The sequence below is a fragment of the Anarrhichthys ocellatus genome, unplaced genomic scaffold (assembly GCF_004355925.1).
Source record: "Anarrhichthys ocellatus isolate YVR2014 unplaced genomic scaffold, GSC_Weel_1.0 scaffold7, whole genome shotgun sequence".
NCBI lineage: Eukaryota > Metazoa > Chordata > Actinopteri > Perciformes > Anarhichadidae > Anarrhichthys > Anarrhichthys ocellatus.
Genome location: NW_022280037.1, coordinates 9372671 through 9390643, shown reverse-complemented (window position 1 = coordinate 9390643; position 17973 = coordinate 9372671). Strand labels below are relative to the sequence as shown.

The 17973-nt window shown below is 43.1% G+C and overlaps 1 protein-coding gene across 5 annotated transcripts in view; it reads right to left on the bottom strand.

Moving 5' to 3' along the window:
• The window catches only part of tnika (TRAF2 and NCK interacting kinase a), a 47235-nt gene extending 31880 nt beyond the window's left edge, over positions 1 to 15355 (bottom strand). For 2 of the 5 annotated variants that reach the window (XM_031847970.1, XM_031847971.1), the window contains exon 1: positions 14352 to 15355. The gene's annotated coding sequence lies outside the window, so the exon portion shown is untranslated. The remainder of the gene's footprint in view (positions 1 to 14351) is intronic. The other 3 variants (XM_031847972.1, XM_031847973.1, XM_031847974.1) reach the window with 2 other exon arrangements.
• Positions 15356 to 17973: the final 2618 nt, after the last annotated feature.

Here is a 17973-nt window from a genome sequence, read left to right as displayed (position 1 = left end):
CACACACACACACACACACACACACACACACACACACACACACACACACGCCAGCTTCTGGGAGAGTAAAAGAGCTGGAAAGATTGAAGAGGGATTTCTCATTAGGATCAGACTGCCCCAATTCCACAAGCACAAGGGCTGGCTTTGTTGGAGACCAACAAAGGAATTACAGCCACTTACAAATCAGAAACTCACACACGCGCTTACAGACAGATGCACACAAAATTCAAAAATATCTCTTTTTCTATGCTACTTGCACAGACACTCGTGCAAACACCCACATGTGCACACAGAGACATGAAGAGGAATGGAGAAGTAACGACTGAAGGAGTTAGAAAGTGACAAATATGTCCAACAGATAGTGGAGGTGGACATCATCAGAGTTGGATAAAGATTTATTATTCTCAGACACATGACCTAGAGCAGTGAGTAATGTCATCCAGCCTTATTAAATGGCCGAGTGTGAAAGAAGCAACAGAAAGGAATTAGCTCTGTCTGTTCATCTTCACCTTTTGTTCTTTCTTTGTCCCTCGCCCTGTTTGTATATTTGCAAATTCAAAGAAGGGTTGGGGGGGGGTCTTTGGTTATATGAATGTAAGCAGTTAACAGGATAATGTGTGTAACAATGCTACCAAAACCAGACTTTGAAGATAAATGGTAATGATACGAAAAACAAGTGAGGAAGACAAATGATAAAACGATTAGTGCTGAAGCTAATCAGTCTCATCAACAGTCATTTATCAAGCTAAAATGCCAAATACTTGCTGATTCCAGCTTCTCTAATGTAAGGATTTTGGTTTTTTTTCTCTGTTTCATCATGATACATCATGTGTATCATTGCAAATTGAATATTTTTGGGTTTGGACAGTTGGTCGCACAAAACAAGCAATTTGAAAAAGTTGAATTAAGCTCTGTGAACTTTTGAGGGGGACATTACACTGTTGTCCAACATTTTAGACTAAGTTATCCATCCAATAATACACTAATTTGCTTTCTTGCTAAGAGTTTAATGAGAAGAACAATACCACTCTCATGTCGGTGTGTTTGGAGATGGGCCAGGAGGAGGTTAGCTAGATTAGATTATCTGAGTTTAGCGTAAAGACGAAGCATGGGGGAACAGCTAGCCTGGCTTTTAATGTTGAAAATATGCCTACTAGCACAGAAGCTCAACAATAAACAAACGTAACAGTTTATCCATCCAACCGACTCCTCTGTGCGTTCTGTGGTTGTTTAAGAATCTCATGGTGACTACAAGAAGAGACATAACAGCATGTAATGCCAGGTAAAACCACAACTTATTGTGTTTACTTTACTGTTTGTGTACCGATGTAAATAAAATAATGGACAGCATTTTCATTAGTGGAGGTTTTGGAAGCCATATTTTTTCGTAACTTTGGACAGACCCGACCTAGCTAGCTAGCTATTCCCCCCCTGCTTTTAGTTTTTATGCTATGCTAAGCTAAGCTAAGCTAATTGCCTCCCAGCTCTACACTTAATGCACAGACATGAGAGTGATATCAATCTTCTCCTCAAATTCTCGACAAGTAAATATTTGATGAAGCTCTGTGAAAAAAAGAGACAGAATATTCACACAGTATTAGAATATTTTTTTATCTTCCTTCTGTCCTTTCTTCTAAGGATGTCCCACTCTCACTGATCTGTCCTATTCAGACTGAGGAGATTTTGAGCCTCACAGGCCTGTTCATCCCTTCCTCCATTCGTTTGTTAACTGCTTTGCCTCTCTGACCTAGATCTGCATTCTCCCTCCCTCCCTCTCTCCCTCTCTCTCTGCCTCACTCTCTTATCCCCTGATTCTGCCTCTCATTATCTAACCCTCTTAACTTCTCACAATCTCCTCTTTATGCCTCTCATTATTTCTGCCCTCCTCCCTCTAGATATCTTGCTTACTTTTCCCCGTCCCTTGTATTCTCCGTCTCCTCCTCTCTCATGCCTTGCAGCCCAGACCAGCAGCCTGTGAAAAGCGGGTTCCTGCATGAACATAACTGAGCCGAACGCTAATGCCAACGAAACAGCGTTCAGCTTTGAGCTCGACGAGCAAATAAGACACAAACCGAGGAGTCCCTGCAACCCTTTCACTTTGCTTCTGCTAATGCATCTCCAGCCTTCTGCAAACCACAATGCGCTGACAAGGGCCCGAGTGTCTCCGCAAAGCAAAACACACATACTGAATACTTGTGCACACAAATGCTTTCATCCAATACTTCCTATCCGTCATTCCAGTGTGCATTAACTTTAACCATCACAGAGACATTTCAAAAGAAGCCTAAGAAATTATCTTTACACGTTTCCAATCCAGCATTTTCCCCTCTTTAATCCTGTAGAAGTATTTTAACCAAATTTGATAGCAAAATATCTGTCACTCACACACACACACACACACACACACACACACACACACACACACACACAAGGGGCTGTGATGCTGCCAGGCCAGGTGTGTTTGAGCGATAACAGACCAAATTGACTATGTTTGTTCCGCTTGGATGGCCGTGCTGTGATGGAGACAGCCAACTGATACCGAACTGATCTCCAATCAGCCTTCAGGCGGCGGCATCATGGTGGAGTCATTACTCCCAGTCCTCCCTGCAGGTCAGTGTTTCTAAATTACTGTATGGAAATCAGGTGTAGGTCTTCCACCCGACAAAATAGGAACGTGCTTTAACAAACCAGGATCATTTAGCATTCATTTAGCTTAATTTGCTGTACCTGTATATATGCAATGGTTGCTATTTCATTCTCTTACCCAATAAACTAAAAAAAAAAAAAACTCCATCTTCATTTATTGTGTGTGATGTTTAAAAGTCCTGATTAGACTTTAAATAATTCATGGGCAATAGTGCTTCTGTTTAGTCTGTCCCAGCATTTTGTGACGATCGATGGCGGAGGAGACGTGTTGATTACAGGTCAACACACAGAAGGTGAACACAATATCTCAAACACCTGCAATTTCATGCAACTAAACTAACGAACCTTGCAATAAATACAAATTTTTACTTTCATTATTGATCATTTGTGTAATAATTTGGTTGCTTGTTGTGTCCGGCTAATAACCAAACCCAAAGTATTTTCAACTGGTTATCCCATAAGACAAAGACTTGGTGATTATTTCTGTCTCTAAAATGTCCAGAAATTACTGTAAAATGCTCCTTGCAAGTTCCCAGAGCACAACGCTAACATCTAAAAGTTGCTTGTTTTGTACAACTACCGGCCAAAACTAAAATGTATTTAACTAATCGCTGAAAAACTGGCAAAATGGCTGGGGATTCATTTTCCATCAATCGAAATATCGTTTTAGGACTAGTCTAAATACTCACGGGTACAAACAGAAAATATGAGTCCTTTATCTTAAAAGCACCCGAGCTATGTAAAGTAAATGCACACTCATCCCATCCAATCAAGACCCTTTTCAGCATGTTCAAATTCCTGAATTTTGGTGCTGTTGTCTGCGAGTAATGTTGTCTATATAAGATCATACTAGAAAGATGCAAAAGAGACTTTAGATCCAATATGACGGCGCCATCTCTTCTCATCTGTCACCTTCCAAGTGCACAATGAGGGAGACACAAAGTACGCCTATTCCAGTAATTATCATCATCACATAATAAAGATTAATTACACCTGCCAAGCAACAGTAAAACACCAGTAAAGTACTTGGTACGCAGAGGATTCTATGAATATGTGTCTTAGGATGAAGAAGAAGGACACGCGCACCACGGGCTGCAGAGGGAAGCATCACTTGATCCCTCTCAGCTTGCAGCTTCAGTTCGGCGAGACCAACCAGCTCGCCACTGCCGGTGGATATCATGGAACCCAAGGCTTCTCTGTGTGTATATTTTGTGTGTTAGCGAGAAAGAAATGCTTTTATAGCATGTGTATATTTTGTTTATTTGTGTGTGTGTGTGTGTCTATGCCCTTGCCAAGTCAATTACACAGACCCCCCCTCGGACATATTTACTATGCAGGACACTTCCTGTCGTAGCCTAGCAACAGTCTTGGCTGGCCAGAGTACAGTGGGCACGACACTTAAGCGCACACACACACACACACACACACACATAAATGTACACTGTCACACACACACACATATAAAAGAGAGGGAGAAGACAACGAATAAGAGACTATTGTCCTGATGTGGGAGAGTATTTATTTAGAAGAAGCGATTGGGTGAGGAAAGGAGGGAAGGAAAGAGAGAGAGAAGGGGGCAGTGATTGAGAAATGAGGGAGGGGATGAGCAGGGGAGTTGTTCAGTGGGAGCTGGATTTCACAGTGCATCTGTCCTCAGTGTGTGCTCACTGTGTGGCCAAGCTGCAAGGTCAGAGGAAACCTTCCACATTGTACCCTAAAATGGCAGAGTGAACGAGCTCTCCGATTTAAAAATAGGTCCGTATTGGATTTCAAGCCTGTCCTTTACATGTAGCAGACTTTAAACACCTACACCGGTGGTTCTGCACGTTTTAGACCATTAACTAAGAATCTCATTACTGGGGGACATGTTTTAAAGCCCACCATTAAGATTGATTTTCGCCTTTCTAGAGATCCATCGTTTTTTAATTGATTTCACTAAGCAGCTTGAAGAAATTTTAAACTTAATCAAGAAGTTCATTATGGTTGACTGTTCAAGTTTTATGTTCAACTTTTGTTTCGTTTTTTTGTCATTGTGATGACGAGACCTTTTTACAAAACTACAGGATTTACCACACTTCCTACACTTTTATTTTTTATATAAAGTTGTAGTCAACGTATTTCTATATATAGATAGATAGATAGATAGATAGATAGATATATATATATAGATATATATATATTCACACAACAATTGCCATATATCTAATGACTGTGGTTATTACTTGATAGACAGTCATCTAAAAACTAAATTGATCATGATATGAGATGCGTCAATCTGGGTGGCTCACAATGGCTGATACAATATTTCCTGCTCCTCCTGTTGTGTTCAAGAAATCTGTGAAATCTGATATTTCAAGCAACAACTAAATGTAAAAATATCCTTTTTTACAGCGCCATGGTTGCTCATTATTAGGTTTTATTCACAATTTAGCTCACAATTCTTTACGGAAGCCGACTTCTGATATATATTCTCCAATGATGTAAAGAAACGCATATTATTTGATATAGCATGAGCATGGGCCTCTAAATATAATCAAATTTGTAAACATTCATTTTTTTTTACCTTTTAGGCTCAGTGAATTGCAACCGTTTTATCTTACCAACTGCATCGGTCTTCTTCATGTTTCATGCTTGCAAAACATACAAGAAGACAAAAACAAAGATACTGTACATGCTAAAGCATTTGAATGCACACACACACACACACACACACACACACACGGAACAGATTGCCAGACTGTGTTGCCAACTCTTTGTAAAAGAGAAATGGGTCACACCAAAATCCTAATCTGCCGTCATGGTAATCCATGCACACAAACACAAACATAAGGAAAGAATCGACTGAATGGCATCTAAGGATGCTTTCCTGGCATTTGGCCTGTCAGCATGCTCACAGTATCATAGGAAAAAGTGGGCTATGCCCCTGGGCTTTCAATCTATACATTTTTCTTTCTGTCTTGTCTCTCTCCGACAGGCAGGTCCTCGAGGGATATTGTGCAGTGCTGTCACACACTCTCAAACACATCCAACTGTAGTTTAGGCTATAGTTGTGTTAAGGTTGAAGGGTTTCAGACAACCTGTGTTTCAGTCTGTACCCGCCTATCAACACCCACTGGTTCTACTCTGTAGACTTACAATCCCAGCATGCTCAGCAGCTGCGATGCAGAATTAAAGCTACTTTCGACCAATAAAAGATACCAACACAGTTCTGCTTAAAGGAGCCCAAAGAAATAAGGGGGCAATACTGCCAGACACACCTCATTGCAGTTCAAACACCTGCAGTCATTCCGCATTCACACGTACTAACGCGCACACACACACACCAACACACACAGACAAGCGTGGAGCCAGTGAGGCAGTAAATAAAAGTGACAAAGGCCTCCATTCCAATCTACTACTGCACTGCCCAGGAAATATAGAAGCACCCCGAGGCTGTTGTCACACTCGCACATGAGAAAGCAAGAGAGGGGAGAAACGGATTGAGACAGGAAGATATATATTTAAGAGAGGAGATACAACGAGCCAGTGTACAAGCAGAGAGTTTGTGGGAGTATGGGAGGTAGTAAAGGAAGAGAGGCGGGTGATGAAAGAAAGAAAAAAAGATAGATGAGAGCAATGATCTGCAGAATATTCCGGAGGGCTTTTATTGACGAGGGGGGGGTTGCAGGAAGGAGATGCTGAATGTTGCGACAGACATTTTGCAGTGTTGATTCCACTCCGAATGAACCGGTGTTATCGACTAAAGCCCATTGAGACAATCTATCAGCAGTCTGAAATATAGACGTTCATTAACCTGCTCGCTCAGAGTACAACAAGCTAATTAACAAGCCGGTGAACGCACAAATGTACGAGATACAGACTAATCTGGGATCAGGGAAAGGATTTGGCGCAGCGCGAAATAATCACTACTGCAGGCCCACAAAGCGGTTTAAATAAGAGAAACATTAGTCTGCAAACAGGCAAACACACGCATTTGATCACAAGCAACAGAAGCACATCTGTCACTCCCCACGGTGGTGTGATGGTGCTTGAAAATGAAGAGACGGGGCACATACACAAAGCTTGGTAAGTCCATCATCATGTGACAAGAAATATGATTTAGTTTAATGTTGTACACGTAAAGAGGATGTGGGTCCGTGTATGCATGTGTTGTGTGCGTGTGCATATGTCTGAGGTCAGGCGACAGTAAAAGCTTGTCCTCATCATTATACATCCTTTGATGTGATGGAAATAAATCAACCCTAACAGGATAACCACTCGCCGGATGGACGTGTGTGTGTGTCCACAGCTTATTTAAAGTAGGCATTTGAGGCTGACCCAGATTAACTGAAACACAAAACTCACATAGAACTGGATGAACTGAACACAAGCATTGCTTTTTCCAGTTTAATGTTTTTGGGGTCCATCTAAACAGCTGTGGGACCCTCTAAAAACTGTTTTCTCCGTCCCATCACAACAGCTTTTCCACATATTACCTCATTGATTCACAAGCTCATTTACACAGGTTAAGTCACTAATGCACTTACTGACTAATTCAATCTGTTAGCAAACTGACCTGCCCACTCATCCACTTATCTCTCATTTTCAAATCAAACTGCCTGAACGTCTCAGTCACGAAAAGAGAGAAAGAAACAGTCCCCCTGATGTTACAACATCTGGAATAAGACAGAGCAAAGAGAGCCGGAGAGTGTGCACGAGAGAGGGAACACTACGGAGGAGGAGGAGGGTTGCAGCGTGGAGGAAAAGCAGCAGGTTCAGCACATCGGCATCACGCTCCGGCGGCTCTGGAGGTCAAGCGAACAGCCGAGCTGATTTACAGTACAGTTTGGGAGGTGAGAGTGAAAGAAACAGCTGAGCGAGGGTGAGAGGGCGAGCAGAAAACATGAATAAAAGAAGCGGATGAAGGAGAGCAGGGACGGAAAACTTAAAATGAGGAGCTACAGGCTGTAACAGAGAATAATAGAGGGAGTCAAAGCTGGTATAGGTTATTGACTTAACTATTGACGAGCAGTAATTTATACTGTTGAAAGAGGAACCGTGGCTAAACAGATCTGTAAGGTGCATCAATTAAAGAGTATGGGATCTGACTGGAAAACTCTGGAGAGAGAGAGAGAATGAGAAAAGAAGAGAGAATGAGAGATTGCTATTGACATCAGGCATGGCTAAATGACCCTGGTCTGGGTGGCAGAAGTGCATTGTGGGTAAGTGGGGCGTGTGGCCTTGGGGAAGACAGAGAGAGAGGATCTAGGCTAATGAACATACTGCCAGGTGTGAGTGTGTGTGTGTGTGTGTTGCTGCATGTGAGTGGAACGAGCACATCTGCTGTTCCCACGGTAACAAGCAACATCCACCTCGGTCACGGTTCACAGTTCATTCATAAGGACTCAAGAGATTGAGGTGTGTGTCCGTCAGTGTGTGTAGACGAGCAGCAATAATACAGCAATAGAGAGGGGCAATGACACGGCGTGTGTAAACAACTGCAACAATGCCCCGACACCGGGGACGTGGCTGCATACTATGTCAGGCAGACCCACACATATATATCCACTTATTGTACACACAAATAAACACAAACCACATCCAAGCCCCGTAACCTGCAGACGAACCCAGCTGGGACCTTCTGGCAGCATCACCATTAGCCGTAATAATTCCATATAGTACTACATTCTTTATTCATTTACATTATCACACTAACTGCAATTTACTGACACTATTTACTGGCCTCTGCATTTCCTAGGAGAGGCTTGGAATGAGTAATGTACTACCCTTGTGCAGAAAGTACCACAGAGGTGTTGTTGCCAACGGTGAGACTCAGCTGACTGTTTTCTGGGAGGGGGGGTGGGGGTGTTATATATATATATATATATATATAGTAACTGAACCTGGGCTCAGTCAAGAAGACGTGAACTGCTGTGATCTACCGTGCTGTTTGCAAATAACTATGATCATCATTCAGATTCATGACCCCATAAACAAGAAGATCTTAGTCAAATATCACACACTTAAAAGATTATTGTATGTTTTATGTCTAGTCATTTCTCAAAGGAAAATGAATTGTGACCGCTGTGACCACATTACTTGTGAGCAAAGCTCATTTTTACTACCTTTCTTGCTCTATTAAAGTGTTTTAGAGAGGTGCTGATTCTACTTTGCGTTATAGTGACAGGCGTTTCTATTATTTCGTCCATCCCATTTATATCAACGAAAAACTCCTGTCTGTATAATGCAATACAGTTCAACAGCACCACAAACTGCCTCCTTCAAACTGATCATGAAGTTGAATGAACACTCACGAAGCTGTGCCTCAAGTTAAAACTGGAGCTTAAACACAACACATTGTCCTGGGATGATACAGGAAATAACACTATTCAGTAGAAAACGTAATGCCAACCTGAATTGTCAAGTTGCCATTTTAGTGTGATCAGTGACTACATTCAGAGAGACACACTCTGTGTGTGCTCGCTTGTTTGATCTTCTTTCCTGCTGAGAAACACTAGTTGGAGGAGTCAGGAACATCAAACAAAGAGGAACACATGACGTCATCTTCCATCCTTTTTTCGGAGTCTCTTGTGCCAGCCTTCTACACTTCAAGCTGCTTCTCTGAGGTGTGTGGATAAGTGTGTGTGTGTGTGTGTGTGTGTGTGTGTGTATTTGCAGGCACATGTGTAGCTGTGGCGGGCAAGCAAAGAGAAAAATCTCCCACAGTCCTTTGCAGCGTGACTTCCAGCAGATAAGGAAGATAAAAAAACAACTTTGAAGTTTTATCCGCTTCTTAAGAGGGCAGAGGGGGAAGAAGGAGGAGGAGGAGGAGAAGGTCTAGGAGGTGGGCCGAGTTGCAAAACAGGCAGGGACAATGCAGGTAAAAGCGATAAATAGGGAGAGAAAGAAAAGATACAGGTGTGAATGGTGAATAAGATGAAGCACTATGAGTCATAATCCTAATCTACATTCCGTCCCTTTGTTTACATCCCCGGATCGCTACGGTAGCAAGATTATCATGATATCAGTGAACGTACGAGGCCGCAACTGCACATGCCTCCGTTCTCACATGTTCATCAATTTTAAAGAAACCGATGATACGACTCTTTCAGGAGCTACACTCAAACACGCACGCTGACTCCATGACACAAACATGCACAGTGACATGAGAGCATGGCGCCACATATGCTCCTTCAAAACATAGTTCGCACACATTGGTTTCTCCACAGACACGCCAATGCAGTAAAGGGAAAGCACACAGCTGCTCTTTGTACAGAGGGGCTGTCACAGTGGGTGAGCATATAAAAGCCCATACGGCCCAGGTCCCCAACCGTCGCTTTGTGTGTGTGTGTGTGTGTATCTGTGTGTCTCACAGTGACTGGTGAATATTTAAAGAGTGTGTGTTGAGCACTTTGCCTGAGGAGGAGCAGAGGGGATGTGTTCTGTCATCAGAAAGAAAAAGATTGGCTGCCTCCTTTTTTCTCTGCTCTCTCCTGCTCCCTCGCTGCATGGCGACAGCAGAGTCACGGCGAGAAAGCATGTGAATGTGCAAACAGCACACCCACATTCTCACACACACACACACACACACACACACACACACACACACACACACACACAGGAAATGTTATGTTGTTGGGAAAGCAAGTCGACGAGCCTGAATGTGTCATGCTTCAAGCGTGTGTGTGTGTGTGTGTGTCGGTGATGCGTTTGTGTACTTCTGATCGAGATATGATTAGTTGCCATCTCAACTTGCATCCTTGCGTCCATCACAGAGAAGAATGACTCCTCCCACGGGAATGACGAGGAGCTGCGATTGATCAATTAGCCAATCGATAAGCCTGTCAGTCAATAAGTCGTTACGTCAGTCAGTCACTGAGAGTTTTGGCCAATGGCTGGCGAGGGAAGGCCCCCGTTCCCGCCCCCTGCCAAGGCAGGCGCTTCCTCAATTCGGAGAACTGTCATTCCCATAAGCCCCATCAAATATTCATAAGCATCAGAAAGAAAGAGAGAAGGGGGAGGCAGAACAGAAACAGAAGCATGATCAAGAAAAAGAAGAAAAAAAAACAGCGTGAGTAAGGGAAGGAGAGAGGGCTGGAGAGATGAGAGCGGAAGAGAGACGTGGCAAAATTAAAGGAAGGAAATACCGATGAGGGCGATGGAGGGAGAGATGATGAGACAGAGAGTGACAACAGTTGGAGAGAGGGAGAAAGGGAGCTAAGGCAAGAAACAGAGAGAGATGACGGAGAGGGAGAGAGGTGGAGAGAGAACGTGTTTAATTATTCAGCATTACCCGTGTTCTCTATTTATGGCCCTTTTAAAGCAGCCAGTAGAAGCTATATATACACACATACTGTAGGGCACGGGCTGCTCCCTTAAGTACAGCTCACCAGGGAAGTTTCAGCCCCCAGAAAACAGGGGAAACCAGAAGAAAAAAGAGATTACATATTGATAAGAGAAATGCGCTGAGGCCAGGGATGAAGTTGTGATGCGGATGATTCGGAGGAAAAACTAGGATATGCAACCGCCACGGAGACGTAAGATGAGAAAGGGAGACAGAGGGAGAAGTCAAACTTAAATTATCTTTTCGCTTCGGCTACTCGTCTGTCACTGCTCTTCGCCTCAAACTATATTTTGCTGACAGGGAAACTGTCACAAAAAAGCAACTTCCTGGAAACAACTTTTCAAGGCATTTTATTAATTGAGATGAGCTGTTGGGTGTGCGTGAGAGCTGGGAGGAGAGAGAAGTGGACATAGAGGAGAGAGCACCGTGGAGCAGATCTGTATCATTTAACTCTGGAGTAATGGAATTGTTGATAAACCTGTTATCTCTCACTCCCAGACACACAGAACTGCAGCAATGTGGCACATTACCGGCCCTCCGACACCAACATAAAACACTGAACTGGCCATTACGCCACATGCACGCAAAAGGACGCATGCATGGGTACACACAAACCTACATATCTCGAGCTTCATTACTCATTTTACAAGAGTAAAAACTACTGCGGCGGAATGCAGTGGATTGGTTTTAGTGTCATATTTTTCCAGATGGTAAAAAAAACATTACTGGTTACTTGTTTTGTGATGTTTTTATATCCTATTTTCAAATCTAAAAAATGTCCGCTGCTCAGGAAATGCATCTGTTTTTAGCTTTTACCTGAAGCGTTTGTCACTTCATCCAACGGGCTTTTTGAAGTTTTAATAAGCCTCGGTAGCCTAAATTTGTCAATCCACAGAAATTAATAATTTAGTTTCAATCAAATGAATGCAGTTAGGATGATTAAGTGATATGTACCATCAATCTGCATACATTTCTGCAAAAACGAAACCAGGAACAAAATAAAAGATGGTTTGGTTAGAGGAGTCGTGCGGAGATTCTCAATTTTCTAAACTATGGTGTGAAAGAAAAATATCAAGGCACTACTTGTTAAATTGCAGTGTATGATCACAGATACATCAGAGCAAAGCTGGCCCCTGGCCACGGAGCAACTTGAGTCTATTTTTGGAATCAAAACGAGGAGTAAAATCATGTTTACCGCCCGCCAGACTCTGATCTTTACATCTGAGCAAAATTTCAAAGTCCACCTGAGTTCACTCCGCAGCAGACAGACAAGCATTCATTGATCCAGATGGGGATACTATAGTGCAAAGCTAGATACAGCAGTACGGTATTCCTAGGTGTTGTTTTTCTGATATGACATGTGTCTCAAAATGGTTCAGAGAGACGCGGAGCAATTCCAGTTCACTAATACACCGGTCTGAAGGTCAATTTATCATCTCAGTGACTCAGAGAATCACCTGCTCACAAGAAGACGATCCTTTTCAGGCGGCTTGCCTCAACCGCATGAGGAATTTAAAATAGATGGCATTTTTACTCAAGTGACTCTGCCCCTTATCTGTATGGATGAATCCAATCTGTTCCAATTTACATATGTGTCGTCTCCTTCTGCAGCACTGAATGGGCAAAATTTTAAACGAAGCACTGCAAAGCATTTTAGCATGTTTTCTCCCTTCATATTGTATAAAGATTTACATGACTAACTATTGTTTTTATTATTGATTAACTGATGATAATTTCCTCAAATAAATGTGTGGTCTATAGAATGTCTGAAAGTAGTTTTAAAAAGAAGCTCAAGGGAATATCTTGGTGATGCGTTTGTTTTGTCTGAACAACCTAGAAGCCAAATATATTTGGTTTCCCATAAGACAAAGAAATAAACAGTAAATCCTCACAACCAAAAGGCTGGAACCAAGGAATGTTTTATTGTTTTATTGAGATGTTGTCGCATTTTTCCTTCTGCTTCATTTTCTGTCAATCATCTCAGCTCTGCTATTTCCACCTTTGATGTGCAACACATCTTTAATGAGCTTTGTAGGCCAAAAGGAACATTTTTTAATAAATTGTTTCGCAGAAACATGCAATGTGCAAAATATAATCAAATTTTGGCTCAAAAAGTTCTCAAAATCTATTGCACACATTCACAACTTCATACACAAGGTAATGACAGTGGAAATGTCACGTTTGGACCTAAGCCAACAGCAGTAACAGAATCAACTTCAGCGTAGACTCAGCTGAGCTTTATACACCGTTCGACACCCAATCACAAACCAGTGTGGATCAGCTGCATTGGCTGCAGACCCAGCAGGCCGGTGCTGTTGCCACAGGCACTCTGTGGCTCGGTAATGTATAGGAACAGACTGGCTGAATGTCAGCCAGTAAATGAGCCGTGACTTTTACCAAGACAGCAGAGTCAGCAATACATGGATACACATAACTCTCCTGTTCTCCATTCCTTTTGTGTTTTCTCCTCCCCTCTGTCCCTACATACACACACACACACATACACACACACACACACACACGTGAGGATGTCAGAATATTTCTAAAAGCGTGGAGAAGCATCTGGGACCTCTGCCTGACCAATCGGCTGTGAGAAACAGCTCCTCTCCATCACCGCCTGACCTTGACTCTCTGCTCCATTAGGCACGCTCTCACACAAACAAAATAGACACACTCAAAGGGGCCTTTACATGTCCACACTTTCACGTATTTGAGCAAACACATGTTTATTCCAGCTAGGGGTGATTGAACAAAGTGTCACATGACGGTGCCACATCCTGCCCGAGATGAAGCAGGAAAAGGAAGCGAGGACGGACCAGAGAGAGACGGGCCATCGTATAGAGGGAAGAGGAAGTTCAGACGGTCACATGGACCGAGAGATAATATTTATATGAGAGTGGGAAGCAGCTGAGTCCAGCTGACAGCAAAAACCTCAAACCACAGTTGTGTCACGTCAGACCAGCTGAGCACAAGCACTTCCTGTGTCCCAGTGAAAGACTTCCCCCTGAAATTCCTAATCAAGACAGGAAGAATAATTAACCCTTCGCACAGGGATAGAAAGTCATGCTAATACAGCAGGAAAGGAGAGAGTAAGTGAATATAAAAGAGTAAGGGAAATTGCCGTAAAAGCACTTCAATGTGCCCTAGTTTCTGCTTCTCCTCTCTGCATTTAAGTCTCTTTCACATTCGCTCCATTTCTCTCGAGCTTGTGCTCCGCTTTCATCCCCTGGCTTCCACGTTTCCTTCAGTCACAGTGCATGTTTCTATTCTTTATTCCATACAGGCAACTTGGAGAGAATGAACAAAAGCTGATAAGAAGGGGGAGCGTGCTATCACGAAGGCAGTATATGTGTATCAAAGTCAGTTTACGTGTCTATCTTACCTTGTACACCTGCCCATAGGTGCCAGTTCCCACCAGCTCAACCAGCTCAAAGATGCCAGCAGGATCCTAGAATGAAAAAGGAAACATAGTAGGATCATTGGGATGAATAAGAAGCATTTACTCCGATTTTTTCAATGCAACAAGGTACAGTGTATGTTGTATCAGATTCAGACAGTAATCATGGGGATGACAAATCCTGATGTATCTATTTTCGTAGCCATTCTAGTGATGTAGCTCTTGTCGGTAGGTGGGTCAGTCCACCACTTTGGTCAAGACTGATTTATCTCAACAACTATTGGATTGCCACAACATTTTGATCAGACATTCATGGTACCCAGAGGATGAATCCCAATGATCCTCTGACTTCCCCTGTAGTGCCAGCAGGAGGTTGACATTTTTGGTTTATAATTGAAATGTCTTGATAATTACTGGGAGGATTGTCACCACATTTTGGACAGACATCCATGTGCCCCTGAGGATGGACGGTTATGACTTTGGTGTTCACTTAACTTTTCAACTGGTGTCGTCATCAGGTTTGTCTTTGGACATCTCCATCAGCCTCAGCTATACATTAGGGTTTTGTGCTAATTAGCAAATGCTGGCATGCTAACACGCTACACTTTGATAGTGAACATTGTAAACATTACCGGCTAAACATCGGCACGTTGGCATTGTTAGCATGTTAATATGTTAGCATTCAGCCCAAAGTGCCACTGTGAAGTACGGGCTTACAAACCCACTAGCATGGCTGTACACCCTCTGTCCTGGCATACATACTACTACAACATTGGTTGACTACTTTTTTTTAACAATGGTGTTGGACATCAAACCCAAGCACCGATGCTCAACCAACTGAGCTCTCTGGGTGTTGATACATTGGTCTGAAATAGAGTGCAGGATTGTTTTAGGCTTGTGTCCAGAGGAGCTAATAATTTAAGACCACAGTCGCTAGGTTGCCAACACAGAACGCGACGCATCTCTGACAAGGAGCAACTTGAACAGAGCATAAAACCCACTGACCCCCCCCCCCAACACACACGCGCACACACACACACACACACACACACACACACACCTCCCCCTTCCTCTGTGCTGTGTGTTGCTACGGCATTCCAACAATAGCTGGTATTCACCCTCTCCTTCCTTCTCTCTCTTTCTCGCTCTCTCTGCTCCACCAGCTTCTGTTCTCCAACCATCCGAAGTCCATCTATGTCTCTCTCACTCTTTTATCTACACATGCTTTCTTTCTCTCCTTCATTCCTGACTGTGTCCAAGACAAGTCCTTCTCTTCAACGCTCCTCTCATTCCAGTAGAGTCCCAGAAACACTGAGGCCCTTTTACCAGCTTCTGTTAAGGCTCTTTTCTTACCGTGCATCCCTCTTGCTATTGAAACGTTTTGTAAAGGTAACATACCACTTTTCATGTTGTGTTAACCGTCTTCAACTTTGTACCTCGTTCTTTCTGCCAGAGGGGCCTGTGGAGATCTCAGAGCTAATGTTGGGCCATCATTTTCAATGATTCAATAATTCCATATTAGGAATGTCTATTTTCAGCAATCCTACACTGTAAATGACCTAATAACAAGTGGGGCTCTAACTCTATAGATGAATAAACTGCTTATAATGTGGGTTACCTTGCACTTACAGCCAATTCTACTGGGTCAGCTAAAAATATACCAATATCCAAGGTCATTTCTGTAATTTCGCTCTTCGGTAGCATCTATAGGGACATGTATGAAAAATAAGACCTTCCACAGGGGGCAAAGCTAGAGGCTTATTTTGTTGCTGAGTCACAGAAATAAACTGCAGTATTGTGTCGATCCGCTCTGGGCCTCATGCAAAATCTTGAGAACAGACAATATTACACCATACACACTTTTCACAGACAATTCCCCACTCAATAAAGCATCTTTTTATTTCCGTTTTGAAAAGCCACACATGCACTCTATTTCCATCCCTGTCTCTCGTTACTTCTGTCTCCTGCGTCTTTCATTCACGGCCTGTCCTCTTTTTTTTAGACTCTGTTACTTTCTCTTTCTCACCGTCTGCAATTCTCTTTCATGTCATGTCTGTGAATTTTCAGTCGCACTTTCAGCTAACTTTGCTGGCATTACACGCAGACCTACGCGTGCTGCCGCAACACACAGAGAAGGAAATGACAGGATTATGGACAATGAAGAAATGTGTCTGCATGCTTATAGTCTTTGTAAAGGTTTACTTTCTTCTGTTCTCTCTCAGTTTTCCCTCCCTCTCTTCCCCCAGTTTCTCTCCCTCTCTCTGTCTGTCTCTATGTGTTTGTTTCTGCCGGTCTCAGCAGACCTGTCAACCTGTCAATGCTTTCTGAAGACAGGGTCTTTTCTTGCTCTTTCCTTCCTTTTCCTGTTGTTTTTTCACCCTTATTTATCTGTTGTGTGCAGAAGACACACACACACACACACACACACACTTTTCCCTCACATACAAACACGCACAAAGTCATTCTCTTACACTCTGTCTCGAGTACATCCTCCTGCTGTCTCGCTCTATCGCACTCTCATAATCACACACACACACTCACACTCTGTGCCAGAAGCGCACTCCTACACGAGGGCTAGTGTTCAAATGTTCTAACGAGTATGAGTGGGCTCAAAGGAAGAGAGTGTGTGTCTAACTAAACGTGTGTGCGAAAAGCCAGAGAGAGGCTGCAAACCGCTTTTTGACAGTGCAGACAGCAGCATTCTGCAAGCACTGCAACTGTTTGCCTCGCTATCATGCTTCCAGCTTATGCAGGTACATTTTACTCCCCTCACTTTCTTTTTCTCTCTCAAAGTGTGTGTGTGTGTGTGTGTGTGTGTGTGTGTGTGTGTGTGTGTGGCGGTTGTGTGAATTAACTCTCAGAGCAGCATTACAAAGTTCTGACAGCAACTCCCAAGAGACACCTAAGGATGCACTCTCTTTTTTTTTTTTTTTAGACAGCAGAAACATTCACACTCGTACTTCTGCAAACTCTGGAAGACACATGATGATGTAGGCAATAGGCATGCATGTGGAGCCTCAACTCCATGCTCAACATACAGAGTGAGTGCCAGAGAAACGGAGCGTTTTTGCTGCTCCAGTTCATACATGTCCTTAGGCTCGCTGATAAAAGAATATATAGCACGATATCATTCATATTTTATAGGCCACTTGCAGAATGAGCTCCCAGCTTGCGTCAGGCTTCGTCAGTGCTTCTACATGTGCGTGCGTGTGCAAGTCCGTGTGTCAGAGGTTCCCTGTAACTGAGCCATTTTGGCCCCTTCCCTTATTTCCTTTTGTGTTCCTTGTTGAGCGATTGCCAGCGTCACATGACTGCCACATGACCTCACTGGTGGTCAATGAATCACAGTGCGTGCGTGTCCAAAGCCCCTTTCATACATGCACTGCATCCCTGAACTTATCTAGACATTACCCGGAGGAGCTGTGTGTGAGAACGCAAATTTCTGAATCACACGGACCGGACTTTAAATGGACTTTACCTTGCCAGCTCCTTGGTACAAAGTAGGGCTGAGTAATAAATAAAATCCAATTCGCAATGTGGCTTACTGAAACTTTAAAATCCAGGGGGCGCAACATTTGATAAAGGAAAAATGTGTGTCATAATACCA